Source organism: Chiloscyllium punctatum, chromosome 37 (genome assembly GCF_047496795.1).
Source record: "Chiloscyllium punctatum isolate Juve2018m chromosome 37, sChiPun1.3, whole genome shotgun sequence".
NCBI lineage: Eukaryota > Metazoa > Chordata > Chondrichthyes > Orectolobiformes > Hemiscylliidae > Chiloscyllium > Chiloscyllium punctatum.
Window position 1 is genome coordinate 59,285,059 of NC_092775.1, and position 17,551 is coordinate 59,302,609.

General features: G+C 45.3%; 1 protein-coding gene across 4 annotated transcripts in view; it reads left to right on the plus strand.

Moving 5' to 3' along the window:
• The first annotated feature begins 9,810 nt into the window (after positions 1-9,810).
• The window catches only part of LOC140463144 (engulfment and cell motility protein 2), a 183,149-nt gene continuing 175,408 nt past the window's right edge, over positions 9,811-17,551 (plus strand). For 3 of the 4 annotated variants that reach the window (XM_072556900.1, XM_072556903.1, XM_072556901.1), the window contains exon 1: positions 9,811-10,023. The gene's annotated coding sequence lies outside the window, so the exon portion shown is untranslated. The remainder of the gene's footprint in view (positions 10,024-17,551) is intronic. The other variant, XM_072556904.1, reaches the window with a different exon arrangement.

The following is a 17,551-nucleotide window of genomic DNA, read 5'->3' on the forward strand; positions in this document are numbered from 1 at the left end:
AAGTGTTATGTGCAGAAGCAAGCCAGTCGGTCCATCATATCTGCATCATCAACTGGTTAAATGGGCATCATTACCTGGTGCCAATTTCCTGCTTTCCCCCATACACTTGCACATTATTTTTATCCAAATAATCATCCAATTCACTCTTGAATGCCTCAGTTAAACTTGTCTCCACCACACGCCAAGGCAGAGTGCACCATACTCTTAACTACTTGCTGTGTGAAAGGCTTTTCTCATGTTATCCTTTCTTCTTTCACATCAGTTTAAATCTATTCCCTCTTGTTCCTTTAATGAGCAGGAACTGTTACTCCCCATATTCTCGATCCAGCCCACTCATGATTTTGAAATGATCGGATCTCCTGTCAGCCTTCTTCTCTTGAAGAAGAATTAGTCCCAATCTTTTCAACCTATCCTCATACCTGAAGTTACTCCTGGCCGGAACCATTCTTGTCAAGTGCTCCTGCCCTCTCTCCAATGCATTCACATGGCAATCAACATTGTACATAATACTCCAGCTGAGGGCTAACAAATGTCTTCTACAAAGAAGTTCATTTAAAAGGGACTTGGTAGGGCAACTTTTTTACACAGATGGTAGTGTGTATATGGCTGCCAAAAGAAGTGGTAGAGACAGGTACAATTACAACATTTAAAAGACATTAGGACAGGTACATGGATAGAATAGGTTTAGAAGGATATGGGTCAAATGCAGGCACCTGGGACTATTTCAGATTAGGATTATCTTTTTTGTATAGGTCCCATCTGCCTCAGAAGGGATCCCAATGATCGATTATCTGAATTCCACTCTCCTACACCAGTTATTTCGCCACATATTCAACCATATTATCTGTCTATTTCTGACCTCACTAGAATGTGGCACAGGGAGTAATCCTGAGATTATAACTTTTCAACTTCCAACTAAATCCTTAAATTCCCTTCACAGGATTTCATCTCTCTTTCTGCCTACATCAATAGTCTGAATGTGTACAACAACCTCTAGCTGCTCACCTTCCTCCTCCAGAACATCCTGTGCCCGCTTAAAGATACACTTTACCCTGGCACCAGGGAGGCAACACACCATCCTGGAGTCTCACTTGCAGCTACAGAAATGGCTGTGTTTTCTCCTGATTAGAGAGTGCCCTGTCAATACTGTTTGCCTACACTTCAACCTTACCCATTGTGCAACAGAACTATCATGGGGTTCCATTGATCTGATCTGGCTGCTGCTGCTGCAATGTTCACATGCAAGAAAAGATCCTATCAGTTCCTTGGTCTAAAATTGCCACTGATCTATTTATTGTGAATGGAGATGACTTCATCTTAGTCTCTGATTATTTCACCGTGATATAAGCTTGAAAATCACAGAACATTGTCTTGGGCAAGACTTCAACCAGCACAGAAATTGTACCAGGAATAAAATCAATACAGAATCCTATCACTGCTTTCATTTTTTAAGAAAAAACTCCAGTGCTGATCACCTTGTCATACTTCTTGTGTAACATAGATTGAGTAGCAGATTTCAATTTAGATGAAAATCTCACACAGGTTTATTTAACAGTTCACATTTACAACTGCAGCTACAGATAACCTGACTACAACTTGCTTCTGAGGTAAAAACAATGACTGCAGATGCTGGAAAGCAAATACTGGATTAGTGGTGCTAGAAGAGCAAGCAGTTCAGGCAGCATCCAACGAGCAGCGAAACCGACGTTTCGGGCAAAAGCCCTTCATCAGGAATAAAGGCAGTGAGCCTGAAGTGTGGAGAGATAAGCTAGAGGAGGGTGGGTGTGGGGAGAAAGTAGCATAGAGTACAATGGGTGAGTGGGGGAGGAGATGAAGGTGATAGGTCAAGGAGGAGAGGATGGAGTGGATAGGTGGAAAAGGAGATAGGCAGGTTTGACAAGTCCGGACAAGTCAAGGAGACAGTGCTGAGTTGGAAGTTTGAAACTAGGATGAGGTGGGGGAAGGGGAAATGAGGAAGCTGTTGAAGTTCACATTGATGCCCTGGGGTTGAAGTGTTCCGAGGCGGAAGATGAGGCGTTCTTCCTCCAGGCGTCTGGTGGTGAGGGAGCGGCGGTGAAGGAGGCCCAGGACCTCCATGTCCTCGGCAGAGTGGGAGGGGGAGTTGAAATGTTGGGCCACGGGGCGGTTTGGTTGATTGGTGCGGGTGTCTCGGAGATGTTCCCTAAAGCGCTCTGCTAGGAGGCGCCCAGTCTCCCCAAGGTAGAGGAGACCACATCGGGAGCAATGGATACAATAAATGATATTAGTGGATGTGCAGGTAAAACTTTGGATGTGGAAGGCTCCTTTAGGGCCTTGGATAGAGGTGAGGGAGGAGGTTTGGGCACAGGTTTTACAGTTCCTGCGGTGGTAGGGGAAAGTGCCAGAATGGGAGGGTGGGTCGTAGAGGGGTGTGGACCTGACCAGGTAGTCGCGGAGGGAACGGTCTTTGCGGAAGGCGGAAAGGGGTGGGGAGGGAAATATATCCCTGGTGGTGGGGTCTTTTTGGAGGTGGCGGAAATGTCGGCGGATGATTTGGTTTATGCGAAGGTTTGTAGGGTGGAAGGTGAGCACCAGGGGCGTTCTGTCCTTGTTACGGTTGTAGGGGTAGGGTTTGAGGACAGAGGTGCGGGATGTGGACAAGATGCGTTGGAGGGCATCTTTAACCACGTGGGAAGGGAAATTGCAGTCTCTAAAGAAGGAGGCCATCTGGTGTGTTCTATTGTGGAACTGGTCCTCCTGGGAGCAGATACGGCGGAGGCGGAGAAATTGGGAATACGGGATGGCATTTTTGCAAGATATAGGGTGGGAAGAGGTGTAATCCAGATAGCTGTGGGAGTCGGTGGGTTTGTAAAAAATGTCAGTGTCAAGTCGGTCGTCACTAATGGAGATGGAGAGGTCCAGGAAGGGAAGCGAGGTGTCAGAGATGGTCCAGGTAAATTTAAGGTCAGGGTGGAATGTGTTGGTGAAGTTGATGAATTGCTCAACCTCCTCGCGGGAGCACGAGGTGGCGTCAATGCAGTCATCAATGTAGCGGAGGAAGAGGTGGGGAGTGGTGCCGGTGTAATTATGGAAGATCAACTGTTCTACATAGCCAACAAAGAGACAGGCATAGCTGGGGCCCATACATGTGCCCATGGCTACCCCTTTGGTCTGGAGGAAGTGGGAGGATTCAAAGGAGAAATTGTTAAGGGTGAGGACCAGTTCGGCCAAACGAATGAGAGTGTCAGTGGAAGGGTACTGTTGGGGACGTCTGGAGAGGAAAAAACGGAGGGCTTGGAGGCCCTGGTCATGGCGGATGGAAGTGTAGAGGGATTGGATATCCATGGTGAAGATGAGGCGTTGGGGGCCGGGGAAACGGAAGTCTTGGAGGAGGTGGAGGGCGTGGGTGGTGTCTCGAATGTATGTGGGGAGTTTCTGGACTAGGGGAGATAGGACAGTGTCGAGGTAGGTAGAGATGAGTTCAGTGGGGCAGGAGCATGCTGAGACAATGGGTCGGCCAGGGTGGTCAGGCTTGTGGATCTTGGGAAGGAGGTAGAACCGGGCAGTGCGGGGTTCCCGGACTATGAGGTTGGAAGCTGTGGGTGGGAGATCTCCTGAGGTGATGAGGTTCTGTATGGTCTGGGAGATGATGGTTTGGTGATGGGGGGTGGGGTCATGGTCGAGGGGGCAGTAGGAAGAGATGTCCTTGAGTTGGCGTTTGGCTTCAGCGGTGTAGAGGTCAGTGCGCCAGACTACCACTGCGCACCCTTTATCCGCTGGTTTAATGGTGAGGTTGGGATTGGAGCAGAGGGATTGGAGGGCTGCGCGTTGTGAGGGTGAGTGGTTGGAGTGGGGTCGACAGGTTGAGGCGGTTAATGTCCCGGCGGCAGTTGGAAATGAAGAGGTCGAGGGCAGGTAATTGGCCAGCGCGGGGTGTCCAGGTGGATGCAGTGTGTTGGAGGTGGGCAAAGGGGTCCTTGGAAGGTGGGCGGGAGTCCTGATTGTGAAAGTAAGCTCGGAGGCGGAGGCGACAGAAGAATTGTTCGATGTCACGGCGTGTATTAAATTCATTGATGCGTGGACAGAGGGGGATGAAGGTGAGTCCTTTGCTGAGGACTGATTGTTCGTCCTCAGTGAGGGGGAGGTCTGAGGGGATGGTGAAAACACGGCAGGGCCAGGAGCTGGGATCTGGTGTGGGTGTGGAGCTGGGAGTGGGGGCGGAACCTGTAACTGGAGTGGATGTGATGGTGGGGGGAATGGGGGTGGAGTCATGAGCAGGGGTAATGTTGCCCTCGGGGTTCTGGGGAGTGGGGATAGTGACAGTGGGGTCTGTGGGGGGCATGTCAGCAGAATGCAGGTGAGTGGCACTGGTGGGGGCGGAAGTGGTGGTGATCATGGCAGTAGGGGTGACGGAAGTCACTGAGCATGTGGCATCAGCGATGATGTGAGAGCCGGAAGTGGCTGTGGGAGTGGCCATGATGGGGGCGGAAGTGACATCATCACTCAGCGTGGGGGTGGTAGCTGCATCAGCCGCATGGCTAATGGCGTTTCCGAGGCCAGGGGAATCTTCTGGAATGTTTGAGGAGTGCTGGTTATGGAGGTGGGTGGATAAAAGTTTGTTGTACTTACAGTTTTTGATGTTTGAGATGGAGTTGAAATACTGTTTGTTGAGAGTATGAATTCTCCTGAGGATGTAGTACAGAGTGGTTCCTTTGCAATTCTGAGAGAGTGTGGCCCTCAGCTGAGGCAGGACTGACTGTAGAGAGGTTAGGTGCCGGCGGTCTCCTCTACATTGGGGAGACTGGGTGCCTCTTAGGAGACCGCTTTAGGGAACATCTCCGAGACACCCGCACCAATCAACCAAACCGCCCCGTGGCCGAACATTTCAACTTCCCCTCCCACTCTGCCGAGGACATGGAGGTCCTGGGCCTCCTTCACCGCCGCTCCCTCACCACCAGACACCTGGAGGAAGAACGCCTCATCTTCCGCCTCGGAACACTTCAACCCCAGGGCATCAATGTGGACTTCAACAGCTTCCTCATTTCCCCTTCCCCCACCTCATCCTAGTTTCAAACTTCCAACTCAGCACTGTCCCCTTGACTTGTCCGGACTTGTCGAACCTGCCTATCTCCTTTTCCACCTATCCACTCCACCCTCTCCTCCTTGACCTATCACCTTCATCTCCTCCCCCACTCACCCATTGTACTCTATGCTACTCTCTCCCCACCCCCACCCTCCTCTAGCTTATCTCTCCACGCTTCAGGCTCACTGCCTTTATTCCTGATGAAGGGCTTTTGCCCGAAACGTCGATTTCGCTGCTCGTTGGATGCTGCCTGAACTGCTGTGCTCATCCAGTATACAGCTTGCTTCTGCTGGACTGCACATGGCAGTTGGTTATGTAGTTTCATCCTGGTCCAAGGCTCATTTTCAAATCCCACTCACAAAGCTATAACAGCGATCACATTGAATTTTAGCTCCCGTTTAATGTCAGCTCTGTAGGACATATGCCAGCATCTGGCTGGTTGAATCAAACAGCACATTTTTACAGCTGTTTGCAAGAAGCAGAGTACAGACTGTGGTCAGCCAGCCCACACTTGCAAAATCCAAAACAGAACACTTATGTTAGTGCAATTCCTCACTTGGAATTGTTCAGCAAGTGCAGTCCAACTGTGCTAATTGCTACATGCTAAACTAATTTAAAATTATCAGTTGAGCTCAGAGCTTGGCTCATTTATCTTTGCTACAAGTGTTATTACATGTAGGGATTCGTTCGCTGCAAACAGAAAAAATATGTTCAGTCCTTGAGCCTTTCTGAATTAACCAGATACAGAAGGAGCATGTAGCAATATCTCAGCCACTTAGTCAGCACACTATAGTATTGTCAAAATTGTTGTGATCATCTACAAATTGACATTTTTGTGCTTGTCCTGATTAGATTAGATTAGATTCTCTACAGTGTGGAAACAGGCCCTTCAGCCCAACAAGTCAATACCGACCCTCTGAAGAGTAACTAACCCAGACATATTTCCCTCTGACTAATGCACCTAACACTATGGGCAATTTAGCATAGCCAATTCAGCTGACCTGCACATCTTTGGACTGTGAGAGAAAACCAGAGAACCCGGAGGAAACCCACACAGACATGGGGAGAATGTGCAAACTCCACACAGACAGTCACCCGAGGCTGGATTTGAACCTAGGACCCTGGTGCTGTGAGGCAGCAGTGCTAACCCTGATGAATGCAAGATGAAAAGCTTCAGCTAAATGCCTCATGTTTTAGCAATATTCACATTCTGTAGTACCAAATGACTGAAAATCACTATCACTTCAAGATTTTGTTTTGCAGGGTGGATAATAACTTCAAGGTTTATTATCAAATATAAAATTAAAAATCACACAACACCAGGTTATAGTCCATCAGGTTTAATTGGAAGCACACTAGCTTTCGAAGGGATGCTCCTTCATCAGGTGATAGTCTACAAATCATGTTATCAAATAGACTACAGCCCGTGTAAAATGAAATCATGTATTTCTCAGACAATCCATTAGGTGGCGATGCTTCATCAAAGATGGATGCAACAAATCTCCAAATTTGTATTTTGTCAAAAAAATGTAAATTCTTCATTTTATTAAATATTAAATTCTGACAATTGGATATGTAATTATGTCAAGGTATTTGTGGCTCCTGTTCATGAAAATGGCATATGTAATTTTTCAGTGCAGTAATTAATGATAAGACATATGAATTCTTACTTAGCTGCTGATTTTTTTTTAAAACATCGGTTGTTCAGTAAAGCACTAGTGATGATCTGGCTCTCTGCCGGGTTTCCTGAGCTGCAGATGCTGGCAAATTAGTAGAGGTTTTGGCTTCAACCCAACAATGAATTAGCCTACCAGGCCCATCTTGTTGTAGATACAAACCTGGCGAGGCCCAGGCTTCTGAGGGTACAAAACTCCAGGCATACACAATAGACCTATGCTTTGCAAACTATTTTCCAATGCAACCCCATTTAACAATGCACTCCAAAATGTTGAGGAAGTAATACACATAAAGGTAAGGGATCTCATCAGAGGAACACACCATGTTTGTGTCTTTCTGAATATTTGATTCCTCTGTATATTTGCCACTGAAATACCTCAGAGTCCCTCATACACAATGATTTCATAACCAGCAAGCAAATCAAACGTTATCGGGGGTGGGGGGGGGAATGTGAGTTGCAGCTACAATAAGAGGCTAGAATCAAACCCAGGTCCTTGGCACTGTGAGGCAGCAGTGCTAACCACTAAGATATTGGGAAATCTCTTCCCTCTTCAAATAATTCTTCGGTACCTTTAACAACGACTTGCATTACTGGAGGCAGCAAAGGGGGCTTCAGTCTGGTTAGAAGACTAGCACCTCTGACAATGCAACATTCAAAATACAAAGAATGGGGCTTAAATTCTCTGACTTATTGGCAATATAATAAAGTAGCACATTGATTTTAACTAAATAATTAATGAAGTCTGTTTCAGAACAGTTATTACTCAATTTATTAATAAGAGACAGACTGCTCACGCCTGTACCTTGGGGAGGCATTTGTCTGAAGCTGAATTACTTGTACTGTCCAATGGAGAGCTGTTACAGTAATAGGTGCAGGAAGGAGTAGTTGGCTGCCTTTATATACCATAGATTTGGTGTGTCTTTGCTGAATTCACTAATACATTTTCTTGGGGAGAGATTCCGTGTCTCAATTATTTTTTAGAAGGAGGGGTTGGTTAAATCAGTTGGCTGCTCAACTGGTTTGTAATGCAGACTGATGCCAACAATGTGGGTTCAATTCCTACACCGGTTGAGGTTACAATGAAGGACCCTCTTTCTCAACCTCTCTCCTGACCTGAGCCATGGTGACCCCACCCCAGGCTAATCCACCCCCGGTTGTCTCTCTCTAATGAGAGAGTAGCCCTTTGATCCATTAGGACTGTAGCAACATTACTTACTTCATCTCCCATCAGCTTTGATCAGCATCAGTTATGCATCAGAGTAAGGACTTTGTTTGTTTACATCTTGCTTGGGTGTGTAACAAGTTGGTGCTTCAATGCAGATACTGAATAACTTTAGTTGTTGAAGACTGTATCTTTCAACTGAGAAGTTTAAATTGATGTCTTTGTTCAGTCAGTGTGTAAAGATCTGATTGAATGTTTTGAAGAGGGCAGGAATTATCTTGGTCAAAATTAATGCTTCAGCCAACATGGAAAGTGGGATACTTTTACTAGATTCTGAGTTGGGGGCTGGGTTGGTGATCAAGATCAGAGGAAAGGTATGTTGTGCTGTTCTCTGGACATGTTCCTACCTCCTCCCACTGTTCCCAGAACTGGCATCTTTGTGGTGACAATGACACATCTGGCATTGCTGAGAGACCAATTAAGTACATTAAATGGGCAATCAACATCTATTTCCCATCGGCAGTGTAATTTTGCTAATGAGGCACAGGCCCTGCCTAGTGTTAGAACTTGGACTGCTCAGAGTAGGCGGCAGCACAGTAGGAAGTCAAAGGAGCAAGAGGTTAAACTGCAATCTGAATGTTTAATAATGCAAACAGCGAGCCTGAAGCTGAGAAAGAAACTACAGGCAGGAGGCTGAGAGACTCCTGGGCACAATTCTCACAGACTGTGTGCCTGCAGTGCAGAGATGGTTGGTCGTTCCCTCAGCCTTTCAACACTGTCCTCCCTGGCGACTTTAATCCCAGCAGCTCACTCTCTCGGCTCTGTGAGAGCTCCTAGTGTGCTCTGTTCTTCTCAACCAGCCCTCATCTAAATAGCAATTGCCAGAAGCAGCTTGCTAATTGGTCGCCTTCCAGAAGATTAACCCTGAAGGCATGTTGGTTTGATGGATAGCTGGCTGAACATATTCTTTGTCCAGGAAATTCAGCCCACATTGTGCCCACTGTTGTCTCAGGGAACCTTTCACTTAATTTGATTGAGGAACAGTTGAAAAGTGTGGCGCTGGAAAAGCACAGCAGGTTAGGCAGCATCTGAGGAGCAGGAGAATTGATGTTTCGGACATCAGCCCTCATCAACATTCGACTCTCCTGTTCCTTGGATGCTGCCTGACCTGCTGTGCTTTTCTAGCACCAGACTCAGTTCTGACTCTCCAGCATCTGCAGTCCACTTTCTCCTATTTGAGGAATGCTGCCTGCCTGTTCAGAAGTCTCTCATTGGGTGGAAGCTTTGTGAGTGGTGTTGAGGAGGAAAAGCAATGATTTAACAGAGGCTGCCAGGATTGCTGAGTTTCTCTAGTGCTGTAATAACACCAAGGAGTGTGAATCTGAAACAAAAACAGAAATTGCTTGAGGCAAGTGGCAGATCTGGCAGCATCAGAAATACTATCAGTTCTGAAGAAAGGTCACTGGATTCAAAAGAGTAACTCTGTTTCTTTCAACAATTGACGCCAGACCTGATGAATTTCCCCAGCAATTTGTGTTTTCTCTCTCCTGCATTTGACTCATTGACAACATTTAGAGGTGTACACTATTAAATCCAAAATTCTGCATTTTAACTGTTGTGCTGGCAAAATTGTTATTGAATTCGCCGCTACCTCCGTGTCTAACGCGTAAGTTGTTCGGAGCACATGCAGCAAATGGCAATGTGGGAGACCGCCAAGGTTCGCTTTAATGAATGTTTACATTGAAAGGTCGCCAGGCATCGCTGGCAACAGCGGGGTGACTGACGTGCGATTAGACCAATCAGTGCCCGGGGATGTGAGTCCGGACACGCCCCCTTACGGGTGGGACCAATGGGGCGGCCGGACTGGCTGGAGCGTCCCGCCTTGCCGGTAGGTGCTGGAGCCGGAGCCGCGGAGGAGAGAGAGACACAGACGGAGCCGGAGAGAGGAGGACAGGAGCCGGCCACTGTGCAGGAGGACAGACGGAGACGGAGACGGAGACGGAGGCGGTGGCTGCTGGAGCTGGAGCTGGAGCTGGAGCTGGAGCTGGAGCTGGAGCAGGAGCAGGAGCAGGAGCTGGAGCTGGAGCTGGAGCTGGAGCAACAACAACAACTACAGCACAGGTAACAGGCGGAACAGCATCTTGCATCGTCTATCACCCTGTCATTCCCTCATCCTATATCGCCCATTCACTCCATCTGCACCAATGCAACTGCCTCAGAGAGGAGGGCACTCCATCCGACAATTCTGTTTTGTAAATGAATTTAATTTAGTTGCCACTGCTCTTCAAAATGAGCGAACGTAGCTTCGGTTGCCTCCAGAGGGTCTTTCGTACCAGCAGATAAATCCTGCTCTGGTGTTGTTGGTGTCCTTGGAAAGTTTTTTTTTCATCGAACGCCCAAAAAAAATCTTGACCCAGGGGAGACAGAACAAGGTGGCCTTGGAGAAAGAGATTCCTGCTTTAAAGGGATGAAGAATCGTTCAAAGGAATTATCATTGAATGAGATGAAAGCAGAGTGTGTGGTTATTGTTAAGTGTAGTCACAGTATGGGCTGGAGAATGATTCATACCTGCAAGAGGGAGGAAGAAACCTTTCTTCAGCCACACGAGGAGGCTGGTGATGGGAAATCACAAGTCTTAGATGCAGCCTGTTTAAGAGTGCAGTTTTATTCAAGCGTTTGTTTTTGTGCATACTGTTTGGAATCGTTAATTCCTAAGTGTCTTATTTTATTGAAACCAGCAAGAGGGAAATTCTGGACAATATTCAGTGAAAGACCGAATCTTTCATGTGTGAAGGAAGGTGGTAAATATACAGAGTGCAACAGACTAAATATCTGAAAGGTGCACCTCAAATGCAGAAAGCATTTTAATATACACTTGTTTCGCCTGTACTTTTTTGTCAGAACTGCCACCCCACCATTTTGAAACTGTCTACATTGAGACTTTGTTAAAAATGTAGTTTGAGTATATTCCGTATATATAAAGAGTCTAGCTTCTGTGAAAGAATGTAGGATTCTCATTGGGATGGGGGTGAAAGGGGCATTTGATATGCTGGAGCTGTAGAACTGTTTGTGAGAGCAGTTGGAGATTCTACTGATCTGCCTTTGGCCAGACCTCCCCTGTTCTCCATCAGACCAGTTGATTCCATGAAGCCGCACATGAGGAGTAAACACCTGTCATAATCTTCAAGTGAAATCTCAATAAATGGTTGAGGATAATTTTATACAGATGTGATTCAAGCCCCATTTTGTCTCTAATTCTGTTTTGCTGTCCAAATTCCCATGTCCCCATGTATTAGAATAAACTTTGCATGCCTGTCAGTGATTCTGCTGTCGTGGGAAGGGTGCTTGCAGCATAATTAGTTCCCATTGGGTATTTTGCACTTTGAATGTCAAAGGAGAAATTCTACTTTTTGAGTTCCCTGCATAAAGACAGGTCACAGCCTGCACCATGGAACAAGGAAACAGGTCCTGAGTCTACTCCAGCTGGCGCAGTGATTGAACCCTGTGCTGTTGATAGTGTGGTGCTGGAAAAGGACAGCAGGTCAGGCAGCATCCAAGGAGCAGGAGAATTGACATTTTAGGCAAAAGCCCCTCATTGGGATTCCTGATGAAGGGCTTTTGCCTGAAACGTTGATTCTCCTGCTCCTCGGATGCTAGAACAAAGAAAATTTACAGTGCAGGAACAGACCCTTCGGCCCTCCAAGCCTGAGCCGATCCAAATTCACTGTCTAAACCTGTAGCCCAATTCCTAAGCATCTGTAACCCTCTGCTCCACACCTACTCATGCATCTGTCCAGATGCATCTTAAATGAATCTACCATGCCTGCCTCTGCTGGGAACACGTTCCAGGCACCTACCTACTGCCAGACCTGTGCTTTTCCAGCACCACACTCTCGACTCTAATCTCCAGCATCTGCAGTTCTCACTTTCACCTGTGTTGTTAATGTCAATCTGATCCATACCAGTCCTCTTGTCACCTGGCCTTTATGCCTGATTTGCTGTTGTAAAGTACACCTTTACATAAATATTTTAGTCTGATGAAGGGTGGTATAGCAAGTCCAAGACTTGTCCATCATCTGACTGATCAGGAATCTTGTCTCCTACTCTCCCCCTCCTCTCGCATCCTCCTCCTTCCCCGACCATTGGTGTGTGTTGGAAGGATTTATAAATTATTGTCAACCTATTCATTACGTAATGAACACCCCTTCCTTGGCCATTGAGAGCTGGGGTGAGACACGAACCCAGAGATTTTAGCTCTGAGGCAGGGATGCTATCCACTGCACCAGAAGACCCTTTTGAAGAGGAATTCAACATTGATGCATGGAATGTGCAGGTATGAATTCTGTAAATAATATTTTAGTTGGTGGGTCTAATATCTATAGTGCAGATTAGTACCAAGATTGGGTAAAACAAAAGTTGAGATAAGTTAGGATACAGCAATTGGATCGAGTTTGGGTTTTTAAAGTTTGAAGAAAAGAAGACTTGAAGGAGGTAAAGAGCCCTGTCATTTTTTTGAGCTGTTGGGAAAGCATAAGTTAAGAATATGAGATGATGTGATCTTGACCCTATATCTCAATATGATGTGGATATAAGCAGATGTATTTGCACCTTGGGCGGAATATGTGGTTCAATTAGAGCAGCACTAACTCCTGTTCATTTTTAAAACAGGAAGAGATGAAGAACAAATGACCAATATGTTGCCCACTGAGTGAGAGAAACATCTACAACACAAGAGAACCAGCTTAGACTTTGGAACAATATTCAGAACCTGGAAGGGTTTGGGAGAAAGAGAAGGGAATTGTTGAGTGAGAAAGTGTTCTTAACATGCCTGGGGAAACTGAAGTCTTGATGACCAGTTTAAAGCTGAAGATTGGAGCTGGATTTATATCATTCAGAGATATGTTGGAAGATACATATGAGTTTTTGAATATAGATGCTATCCTTAAAATTGAAGCTAGGCCACTTGTGGTGTGATGGCAGGAGAGGCATCCATTTATTTTATGCGTTTCTTCCACTCACCCCCTCCCCCAGCTCTTGTGCTTCTCCATCAACCACACTCCTCCTCCCTGCTCTCCCCCCCCCCCCCCAAAACTGTGGTGGTTGCCAGTATGAGTCAGATTAGATTGGTCATTAACTAGGTAAATGGCGGAACTGGCTCAACTGGCTAAGTGACCACCTCCAGTTCTGGTGTTGATAACTAGGTATTCTTACCTCTGGTGACGTTCCTTTCTGGAGGAAACAGGTGAGGGCAGCTTTCTAGCCATCACCCAAGTGCCCATCTCTTCCAGCTGTGGTGATGATTGACAGGTTGCTCACCTGTATTGGGCGTTAGACCAAGACCACTTCTGTGGCAGTCTTTAATCAAGATACATGTACAGGGAGGTTAAAGTTGTAACTTTTCTTGTGATCAATAAGTATAAATCCTTGTTAATTCTGGGCCTGTCACAGCCCAGAGGTCCACAGGAAGTAAGTTATAACTTTCCCGCTCTTCTTGCTCAATTCTAGTTTACTAAGCTCCTCGTACAGAAGAATAGAATTGCCTTTACATTTTTCACAAACTGTTCTGTCTCCTTTTCTGGAGACTTTGATGTCTTCCTTCTTCTACCTCTGGTATCTTGTCAAAGTGGCCATTATTTGTTCCATGTGCCCGAGCACATGATGTTGTCAGCCTAAGAGAGTATATTAGACTCTATTCCTGATGAAGAGCTTTTGCCTGAAACGTCGATTTTCCTGCTCCTCGGGTGCTGCCTGACCTGCTGTGCCTTTCCAACACCACTCTAATCTAAACTCTGGTTTCCAGCATCTGCAGTCCTTGTTTTTACCTAAGAGAGTATATTAGCTGAGTTAATTTTTGCCTTATGTCCCCACTCCTGGGGTATTGGATATTGGCCGTGCTCAGTGCAGACTGTACTTTTTTTTTAATATTTGGAAGGTTGTGAGATCAAGCACAAATCCAGAGAATTGTATGCATGACCTATGTTCACACTCCAGTTCAGTACTGAAGGAGTGCTGCACAGTTGGAGGTGCTGTGCTTCTGACAGTAATGATGATTAATTAATTAAGATTCTGCCTGCCTTCCTAGAAGATCTCACAAGAAGCCTTTGCGACATTTTGAAGAAAAGTAATGGCATTCTCCCTGGTGCTTTGGCAGATCCTTCAACCAACATCATTTTCACAGATTCCAGCTCTGGTCACAATCACAGTACTGTTTGTGGAAAAGCTGGCTGCTGTATTTTCCATATTACAACAGTAAACTAATTTCAAAATGATCTGAATTGGCAAAGTGCTTTGCTACGTCTTGAGGTAATGAAAGGTGCTACATGAAGGTGTAATTATTTCTTGTTTTATGAATTGTGATGAGCAGGAGCCTTGGCTATTTTCGTTGTTTAATGATCTGTTGTTTTGCTTCAGTCGTCGGATTATCTTTCCCAATGTCTCTTGGGGGCAGATGAAGATGGCCTGCTAAGACCATTTCTATTTGTGAAAGTCAAAGACACAGTACATCCACTCACAGGATCTGCAGTTTCAACTGATTCTCTTTGCACGTGCAGCACTGTTAAATCCTTCATCCTGCATTCCACTCAAACCGGGAATTCTTCATTAATGGGAGTGAATGCTGCTTTGGAATTCATTGTTTAGATGAGGTTATTATCCGGAATTCATTGTAAAAATGTTAATAGGATTTCAAGAGAGTTGCATGCCATTTAATTGGGCAGATTTCTTGGCTGATGTCATTTGAATTCCTAGCCGGCATGTTTTAACATTTTTCTTTGCTGTGCGGGTATGAATGCCTCTATTTTCTTTCCATTTTCCATCATGTGGGCAACCTTTGGATGAGTGACAGGAGACCAGTCTATTTTCAGGATCCCACTCTTCAATCAGTACCTAGGAGGCAATGAACAGTTGCTGAAAGTCATTTCTTTCTGTCTTCTATCACCAACTCCGTGCCCACCCACACCTCACTATTGCAGAGATCCTGAGCTTGATTCCTAGTGCAGGTTGGGACTCTGTACAAGATGATAATCTTTGCACACTCTGCTCTGGGCTTGAACTGCAGGCTTTCTGCTTCCTCTTAAACATAATAATTTATTTTGTATGTAAAGCACATACATGGAAGTTAATATAATTGGCATTTTGCCCCATTTGTTTTCCAGTTCTTGTAACTACTGGCAAATGCAGTGAAATTCCAGGCTCCCTGGATGGCCATTATTTTTTTTTGTGTAACATTTTTCAGCTCCCACACACAGCTGAAACAGACTATTATCATAGCAATGCAGCTACTGAAATATTGCCTTAATTAATTCATTACTTGAATGAGGGAACATAGAATAAGAATCCTTGGTCACTCGTTTTAATAGTAATGAAGAGGAGTTTCCTTTTGAGGGTTGTGTCTTTAGAAAGCTGTAGAGACTTAAGTCTTTGAATATGTTCCAGGATGAGATGGTCAGATTTTGTTTTCACTGAGGTGCAATTGACGGTTATGGGGACCAGGCAGGAAAGTGGATTTGAGATCAACTTCACGTCAGATATGCATTTTTTTAATAGGCTTGAGGGGGTGTGTGGCTAACTTATTTTTATTTCCCATTTTATTGACTTACTACTCCAGTATACGTCTGAAATGCTCTTTCTGCTTGTTTTTCCCTTTTTCTCTCAATCTCTTACTGTTTATGTTTGCTGGCTTGTTTTTTTTTGGTTAGAGCCACAAAATGTTTTACATCGGTTTCTTAGGTAAAAGAAAATTACTGTGCAAGCTGAGAATTTGGAGTTAAAAATAGCAAATTCTGGGAGACTCAGCAGGTCAGGCACACAACATCAGTGGAGAAAGTTAAAGTTTCAGGTCAACATCAGAGCTAAGAGAGAGCTCTAACTGTTTGTTCTAATGCCAGTTTGGAGGTAGGGCAAGTGGGATGGTGAGGAAGGATCTGGGCAAGAGCCTGTGTTGGAGCGTAACTGATCAATTAGTGGAAGTAATGTTGGTGCAAAGTATAAAAAAGTGTTAATGAAATAGAAGCAATATAGTACAGAGGAACTTTGATTATCTGAATGACATGGGCGGGGAATACTTTGTTCAGATAATTGAATGCTTGGATCATTGAATGTTCGGATAGTTGAATGTTTGGATAATCGAATGCCAAATAACATGGTTTAGCCAAGCATCAGGATCTCGCGATCTTGTTCATATAATCTGAAATTTGGGTAATTGAATGCCGGATAGTCGAGTTCCTCTGTATATGGCCCTGGGGAAGGTAAAGAAAGGCGTGTATTTGCACAGCTTTTGCATGACCTCAAAGCCCTTGTGGCCAATGAAGTATTTAATTTAATTAATCAACACTCTGGGGGTTTGCATTGACCAGAAACTGACCTGGAATAGCCATATAAACATTGTGGGTACAACAGTATTTCAGGGGCTAACATACTTCCTGATTCCCCAAAGCCATCTACAAAGCACAAATCAGGAGTGTGACGGAATACTCCCCACTTGCCTGGATGAGTTCAGCTCCAACAAAACACAGAAACCTAGATACCAACCAGGTCAGAGCTTGATTGACAGCCTATCCACAAACATTCATTCCCTCCACCACCAACACTCGGTAGCAGCAGTGTGTACTATCTATAAAATGCAATGCAGAAATTTAACAAGGCTCCTGAAACAGAACTTTCCGAACTTATAACCACACCCTCCTGAACCAACAAGGACAGCAGATACATGGGACCACCTCCAACTGCAGCTTCCCCCTCCAAGGCAGTCACCATGCTGATTTGGAGGTATATCTCTGTTCCTTCAGTACCAATGGATCAAAATCCTAGAACTCTGTCTCTAATGGCATTGTGGGCCTACCTGCACCAGACCAATTGTAGCAATTCAAGAAAGCAGCTCACCACTGCGTTCTCCACATCAGCAAGGGATGAGCAGTAAATGGCGGTCCACCCAGCAAAGCCAATATCCCATGAATAGTTTTTGAAAAATGTGGTCACTGTTGTAGGAGATGATGCAAACAAGTTAAGATAATATTAGAGTGAACTCCCCTGCTCCCCTTTGAAGTCCTGCTATAGAGGTAGGGGCAGGTCAGGTTGTTGGCAATGGGGGAGTTCCTCAATTTAAAGCTGTCATTAATTATGAGGAGAAGAAGATTGAAGAACGTCCTTTTCAGAAGTAGCTGCTGAAGTATGGTGGCCTCTGTGGGCTCCAGACTCAGACCAGAGACTTGAACACATTTGAGAGAAACTCCAGCAATGAACTAGTCAGTTGGTTGAAATGTTAAACTGAGTCCCAATCTCCCTTGAGGTAGAGTAAGGGCTTATCCTGGTGTCTTTTCCCCCTCTATCAGCAACACTTACGTTTATCTGGTTGTGGCCACATTTCAGTGTGAGGGAGCTTGCTTTGTGTAGATAGGCAGTGTACATTAGAGGAATGACAGTACTTCAGTCATACTTCTGTAAAGCACTTTGGGTCAGGTAGACATTGAGAAATGACAGCTTTGGGACAATATAAGCAGACATCGAGAAAGGTGCTTTTGGAATTCATGTTTTTCTTTGGGTAGGTCAAAATTCCAAACACTGCCTTATACTGTATACGATAATTGAGTAAGGTCAGTTTTGAATTGCTCAGCCAAAGAGTTGACGTAAATGTGATTTATCGAGTCATAGA